The following is an 8,126-nucleotide window of genomic DNA, read 5'->3' on the forward strand; positions in this document are numbered from 1 at the left end:
CGCAAACTCAACAAGTACCACCACAACCGCAATGATATGAACCCATCATACATGGTAGAACCAAGACTCAAGAATCTAGTGCAAAAGATCATAACTTCATTGTAATGTGTGACCAAATCCAAACACTGGTCCGTATAAAATACCTCAAGCCACAATGCTCAAAATCAACAACTACACCAAGACTTCGACATTAAATACACGAAGTGTATGACCATAACCACGGAGAAGCAACTAGCACAATATACCATAGTCCGGAGAGAACATAACCAAGGCGCAATCAACCATTCAACACCCTAATATCCATCTTGCTCAAATTCTACTATAATGCCCAAATAGGACCGCACCATGTGTGCCTATAACCAACGGATCCCACCCCTCGTAGCATAGAAGGGTAACTCATAGAACATCTCCGAACACGAATAAGCTCAACTTTAACCGAATGGCATATCCCTCAACAAAAACATCACGGAGTCAACCAATCCGACCCGGTGTAGAATTCACATCCTCATTGGACCTGCCAATGGACCCCAAATCTACTCTAGTCACCCATAAATAGATACATAACACTCTGAAAGTCCACAATGACTGAACCATAACACATACTATCATCTGGCAACCTTTGGTCACAACTTCACATTCCACAACCACGAAACAATCTGTTTATGAGAACTCCTCCTCTCCAAGTCCATAGAACACATGAATCACCATATCTTATCCCCAATCCATCGCCCAAATGTCTAACACATATCTCATACACGATCATCCCACGAGGAATACTTTGATAATTCTACCGTGCCACATAGCAAAATCTGAATATCAATAGTAGATCAACCAGGTGAGTACCGCAATACCAATGAAGCATCTGTAGGTCAAAACACAATACGCCTTGTGAAATGTGCACCCATCTCAGGAAATACCAAGTAGTAATAGCATTCATCTATATATCTGAAACTGTCTATGTTGTCTAAGAATTCATGACCTTCCCTTCAAAAACTAAACCGTGACATTGCACATGGAAATCTCAATCCCACACAACACATCACATCTATCATGCCATCATGTGAAAACTATGAGAATCTCATAATCAACTCTGATTCCAGTAGAATACATTCCCGATCAGTCAGAAATTTCCTATATGATCCCATCTAAGAGAAAATCACATACACAATATGTTCTTCACGCTAGTAGGAAATATACACCTCGAATTGTGGTAGAAACCAATAAGAGCTCTTTGGAATCCATTTGTGCATAACCAAGCTACGCAAGTTGCCAAAACCCAAGAGCATTGCCACGAAACACCTGTAGAGACTCACCACATTATAAGAACCCAAAAGAACCGAGCATACCATTTCCATATTGATCCAACCTACTACCAAGCTGCCCTATTTCTCCGAGTTCCTTTCGAATTGCCTTCCAGTTGATACTTCTCCTTGTCAGAACACCATGATCTTTACCCAAAAATCACCATAAGAGGCCCTAACATGAAACCACACTCCCTAAAGCTCATACGCCATTGTATTCCCTCTTTAGCACCCCAAAAGTACCACAACCGAGACACCCACCCTGAAGAGACCTTCTGTGAACCTAAAGCCGTAACTTTACCTTCATGATACCAAAATGTATAATCCATAATGATATAGAAATACCGCGAGTCTCGACACCATCCAATGTAAATCTCAGATTCTAACCATGTACAAATCCAAAAAAATTCTCGATTGCTACATATAAACCTTGAATCCATTAGAACCTTCTCGAGAGTCATCTACTCTACTCAAATCCCAATTACACCGCCTAAATGGGCCGAACGGCCTGTGCTCCATTAGCACAATAACACCCAAAGAAGTAATCCACACCTCTAAACAACCGAGTACATACCTACTCCATGCGCACTACATCCCTCACGAATAACCACTCAATTATCCCATGATTCCTATATACCCATAAGATGTAATATAACCCGTATCCAGAAATGTATTTACTCATGTCATCCTCGATCTCAACCTCTACAAGTCATAACATATCCACAAGTATGCCTCAGACCAAAACCAATACAACATGTAACCATGCGATCAAATAGTCGATGGCAGACTCCCCCACTTTGCTCAAAGCTATAGATCAAAACACTCGATAGCTCGCAATACCCATACTCTATTACTACCATAATACCGCAGGGAGATTCAACTAAATCCTTCATAAGCTCACATAACACAAACCATCTAATATTTCAAATCATCTGGAAATCTCACATTTATCCTCATGGCGGTCAGGTTAACTATTACAACCGATACAAGCTTAAATCGCACAAATATAACCCACTGGTAGAACATAAAGCCTCCACACATCATAAAATCACACACCCATAGATTACCTCGCAGGTTATAACCCAACTGCTTAGCCTCAAAATGACATCTCTTTATACCCTTTCACAACCATAACTACTATGCAATCACTCAATCTTCCTGTGTCGAAACTCATCAATAAGATATGAGAATCAAATTCGTTCCACAATTAAGCAACATGAAAGATCTTTCAATACACTCATAACTCGAGACTATACGTCACATCAAGATAGAAATCAAGCATTCCATAGTCCTTTTTTCATCTCAAGCAAACTCTTCTCGTTACATTCAATCCATCTGAACATATCCCGCAGTTGCATTATACTCATCAGATAGCTATCCAATCACTCATCGAGTCATAAATTCCACTCATATGAAATCTATCGGACATTTAAGTTCCAAAAGCACGTGCTCACACAGCCGAAATCCCCATGCTCAAGCTATAATCAAAACCTCGATCTCAAGTCCTCCAGACTGGCCCATTATCAGCACATAGAAATCACATCTCGCACATTATCCATGGAATCACAAGCCGTCGATGCACAGCTGATACTGAGCGCTCACATGCGCACACGAATGCATGAAAGGAATTCAAAGAGTTATTTTTCAGGCTGAATCAGTTCAGCACGATAAAGAAAGAAAGATAGGAAATTATACTAAATGCCATGTAACCTCTCGAAGATAGGTATAGACGTCATCATACCGATCTGCAAGACTATACTAGACACTTGCTCATGACTTGTAGAACCTATGGACCTAGAGCTCTCATACCAACTTGTCACGACCTAAAGTCCAAACCGTCGTGAGGGCACCTAACCCTACCCGCTAGGTAAACCAATTAACAAAATAACATAATATAATAATGCTGATGTGAATCAAAGATGAGATAACCAAATTTTACACAACTCCCCAAGGACTGGTAGTATAAATTATGAGCTTCTAAGATTTAGAATTTACAAAGCTGGTATGAAATAAAGTACATCATCTGTTTGAACTATACAGGAACAGATCAAAATTCTAAAGCTACCAAGATCAAGAGTCAACTATGACTGGAAGGCAGGTACATCTTCAGATCCATCTCCCGCTGTGCACAACAACATCAGCATCCAACATCTGCACGCAAGGTGCAAAAGTGTAGTGTGAGTACAACCAACCCTATATACTCAATAAGTAATAGACCTAACCTTAGGTTGAAAGTAGTGACGAGCTAGGACAAGGGTCATAGTCCAACTCAATTATAACCAACAACAGTCATAACAATAATTATAAAATGATACAGGATATAACTCACAGGTAAGATGCTAAACTCGTGCACAGTTATGGAAAGATAGGCATGCTTTTCAAGTATAACAGAAAATTCCAAATCTTTCACCGAAAACACCAAAAGCATATGAATAAGTTTGAAAACTGTGATTTATTTACAAAACCCTTTAAACAATAAACCAGTTGTTTCATTTTCAGATAGCATGAGGAAAATACATCTCTATGCCTATATGTCATTAAACAGGTGAAATCATGAATGTCACCAAAATTGGGTAGTTTGAGGAAATGCATCTCTATGCCTGTATCTTAAGTACGCATGCAAAATGCAATGCATCTCAACGATGAACTCATATGCTCACGCTCTCAGAGTACTCAATCTCATTGCCTCGTATTCTCACTCATCATGCTCAATACTCAGCACATTAAGTCACTCAGTACTATATCAGGCAGATCTATCCCACACGCAAATAAACCAAGGCAGATCCAGCCTAATGCAAATGAACCAAAATGTAAATAAACCACGACATATCCAGCCCAATGTAAATGAACCAGGGCAGATCCAGGCCAAAGCAAATGATTTCTAGCAATTGCGCCCATTGTGGGTATGCAGACTTCGGAGGGGCCGATCCAGCCCAAGCACTATAATAAGCCAAATCCTAGCATGAATCAATAAAGCATGATGCGACGTGTAGCCCGATCCCATAAATATCACTCACAATAGGCCCTCGGCCTCACTCATTAATCAATCTCTCTAGTCTCTCGGGCTCACAACACTCATGCTAAACAACCCAAATTAATGATACGAGATGTGAGAATAGACGATAATAAAGACTAAGATATGATATGAAATAGTGAATGTGACTGAGTGCATAACTACAATTAAGAAAATAACTCAACAACAAAGAACGACCGTTGTGGGTCCCAACAATACCATCATATAGCCTAAACATGATTTCTAACATAAATTACAGCTCAAGTTCTCTAACACATAGAGTGTAGTAAAATGTTTAGATAAGATAGCTACATAGTTCCATGGAATCGACTAAATCACAATTCACGCAGTGCACGCCCACACGCCCGTCACCTAGCATGCGCGTCACCTCAACATCAATCACATAACACGTAATTCGGGGTTTCATACCCTCAACACCAAGTTTAGAAGTGTTACTTACCTCGAACAAGCCAAATTCAATACCGAGTAAGCCAAGCGATGCTCCAAAAATGCCATCCCGCGCGTACCGACCTCCGAACGACTCGAAACTAGCCAATAGCAAGCCAAATACATCGAATAATGCCAAAGGAAACAAACCCAATCGTTAAAGGTCAAATCTTTAATCAAAATCCCAAAATCAACCCAAACGTCAAACCCGGGCCCGCACCTCAAAACTTTATGAAACTTATAAAATCCCCATTCTATTACGAGTCCAACCATACTAGTTTCACCCAAGTCCGACTTCGAATCGATGTTCAAAACTAAAAAACTCATTCTATGAAACTTTAGACTAAAATCCCCAATTTCTCTTTAAAATTCATAATCCAATTACATAAAACGGAGATAGAATCATGAAATAAAATCACAAGTGAGTCAAGAATGCCTACCCCAAGTCACATGGTGAATTTCTTCTCCAATGTCTCCCAAATCGTGCTCCAAAATCCCAAAATGAGAATATAACGACCAACCCTCAAAAATATAGCTTCTGCCCAGCGCTTTTCGCTTTTACGAACAAAGGGCCTCTTCTGCGGCGTCGCTTTTGCGAAAAAATTCCTGCTTCTGAGATCACAACTAACCAGCCGACCCCTCGCACATGCGGAACACTATCCGCTTCTGCGATATCGCAGGTACGAGCTCCTCTTCGCTCCTACGCAAGACCCCGCTTCTGCGCCAAAACTCACCGCATCTGCGCCTTCACAGATCCGAAGAAACCTCCGCTTTTGCGGACTCCTTCTCCCAGCAGCACTCTCGCCTCTGTGATTCCACTACCGCTTTGAGGCTCCACACCTGCGCCCATAGCTCCGCAGGTGCGGTCACTCCAGAAGCCCAGCCACACCAGCCTAGCCAAAAAATGATCCAAACAAACCGAACCTCATTCGAAACTCCTCCGAGCCACTCGGGACCCATCCGAATATACCAACAAGTTTAGAAACATAACGCGGATCTACTCGAGGCCTCAAATCACACATAACAACATTGAAACGACAAATCGCACCCCAAATCAAACTTAAATAAACTTTAAATTTCCAAAACTCACACCGAAACATATCAAATCAACTCGGAATGAACTCAAATTTTGCACATAAGTCCCAAATGACATAACGAAGCTATTCCAATTCCTGGAACCATAATCCGAACCCGATTTCATCAAAGTCAACTCCCGGTCAAACTTATGAACTTTTCAATCCTTCAAATTTCCAACTTTTGCCAATTAACACCGAATCGTTCTAGAAATATCCAAATGCAAATCCGGTCATATGCCCAAGTCCAAAATCACCATTCAGACCTGAAGGAACCATAAAACTCCATTTCGGGGTCAAATTCACAAAAATCAAACTTAATAACCTCTTCTAAAGTAAAGCTTCAATAATGAAATTCATTCTTTCAAATCGATTCTGAATAACCTAAAAACCAAATCGATGATTCACACAAGTCATAATATATCATACAGAGCTACTCATGCCCTCAAACTACCGAGCGAAGTGCAAATGCTCGAAACGGCCGGTTGTGCGGACCAAATTCCACTCATGCACGACTGCTTTTGCGGTCCACCCCACGCTCATACGCTCTTGCATATGCGGAGACCATCCGCTTCTGCGACCCCAGCTGCCCAGCTCATTTTCCGTTTTTGCGGAGCGTCCTTCGCATCTGCGAGCTCGTAGATGCAGAAATATCCTCGCATCTGCGACCATCCCAGCTTTGTCCAAATGTCGCTTCTGTGAACACAACGCCGCACCTGCGGGCTCGCACCTACGGCCCTTTCCACGCAGGTGCGTTTGCACCAGATCCCAGCTGCCTCAACACTTCTCCCAAGTCCAAACTCGATCCGTTTCCAATCCGATTTGCACCCGAGGCCCCCGGTCCAAACATACCGACACATCCCAAAACATGATACATACTTAGTCGAAGCCTCAATTCACGTCAAACAACATCAAAATTGCGAATCGACGGCCAAAACCTTTCTTTCAACTTTCTAACCTTCAAACTTCGCCAAACGGGTTCGAATTACACTCAAATATTCCGGAATGACGCCAAACTTTGCATGCAAGTAACAAATCACGATACGAACCTATTCCAAGGCTCGAAACTCCAAACGGACAGATTACACCAAAATTCATTTCAAGTCAAACTCAAGAAATTCTTAGACTTCCAAAATGTCAACCTTTTATAATAAGCGTCGAAATGCTTCCGGTCCACCCAATACTCAACCCGAACATACGCCCAAGTCCGAAATCATCATATGAACCTATTGGAACCTTCAAATACCGATTCCGAGGTTAGTTACTAAAAAGTCAAACCTTTGTCATTACTTCCAACTTAAAGCTTCCGAAATTAGAATTGTCCATCCGAATCAACTCTAAGCTTCCCGAAATTCAATTTCGACCACACGCACCAGTCATATTACCTGAAGTGAAGCTACTCAAGACCTCAAACCGTCGAACGATGCGCTAGAGCTCAAAATGACCGGTCGGGTCGTTACATTCCCTGCCACTTAAATATACATTCGTCCTCGAACGTGCCAAGAACTACTCCGGAGTTGTCCAAAATCACTGTTTAACACCTCACGCACCTACCGATGCCACCACAACCCAGTTGGGCACATTAGCTCGAGTCGGACTGAAGATCATCCCTATAACCTTAGCTAACAAGCTTTAGAACCAAATTCCAACATCCGAAATTTTTCCACAAGACCGATTATAACATACGAACACCGCATCAATCACCAGACACTGTACGCAGCATGACCATGCTCCTCCGCTGAAATCACACCATGCACCACATAAGTTGCTTGATCACAATAACACCCTCCGGCAACAATAGCTGTAATTCCACAAACTCGGTTTCCGTAATACACTTCAAAACACATATAAGCCTGATCCAACTCTCGCAATACTGTCACGATGGAAGAGATGCGCAGAAACTAATAACCACCTACTGAATCAACAAATCGTGGAGCCTCTCTTCCTGACAAGGACCATTACCTCATTCTGAACTGAATAATGATATTTGCTCTTTAATATACCCTACATAACTCTGATCGCACTGATCCCAGTTCCAAACCTCATCTCACCCAGTACAATCTGCTTAGGCAATAAGCCATCTTAAACACTGCCAAAAATCTCATATGACGCCAACAATGCGCCAACAAGCTACAAACTCAAATGCGATACATAAGGGAAAAGCGAACTATGGAAAGGAACTACCCAGCCCGCATAATGAATAAAACGGCCGAACAATGCTATGAACCCTTCTCAGAGAATGGGAAACAAAATACACAAGAATAGATATAGGGAATTGTACTCATCATCTCA

Source organism: Nicotiana tabacum, chromosome 4 (assembly GCF_000715075.1).
Source record: "Nicotiana tabacum cultivar K326 chromosome 4, ASM71507v2, whole genome shotgun sequence".
Taxonomy (NCBI): Eukaryota; Viridiplantae; Streptophyta; class Magnoliopsida; order Solanales; family Solanaceae; genus Nicotiana; species Nicotiana tabacum.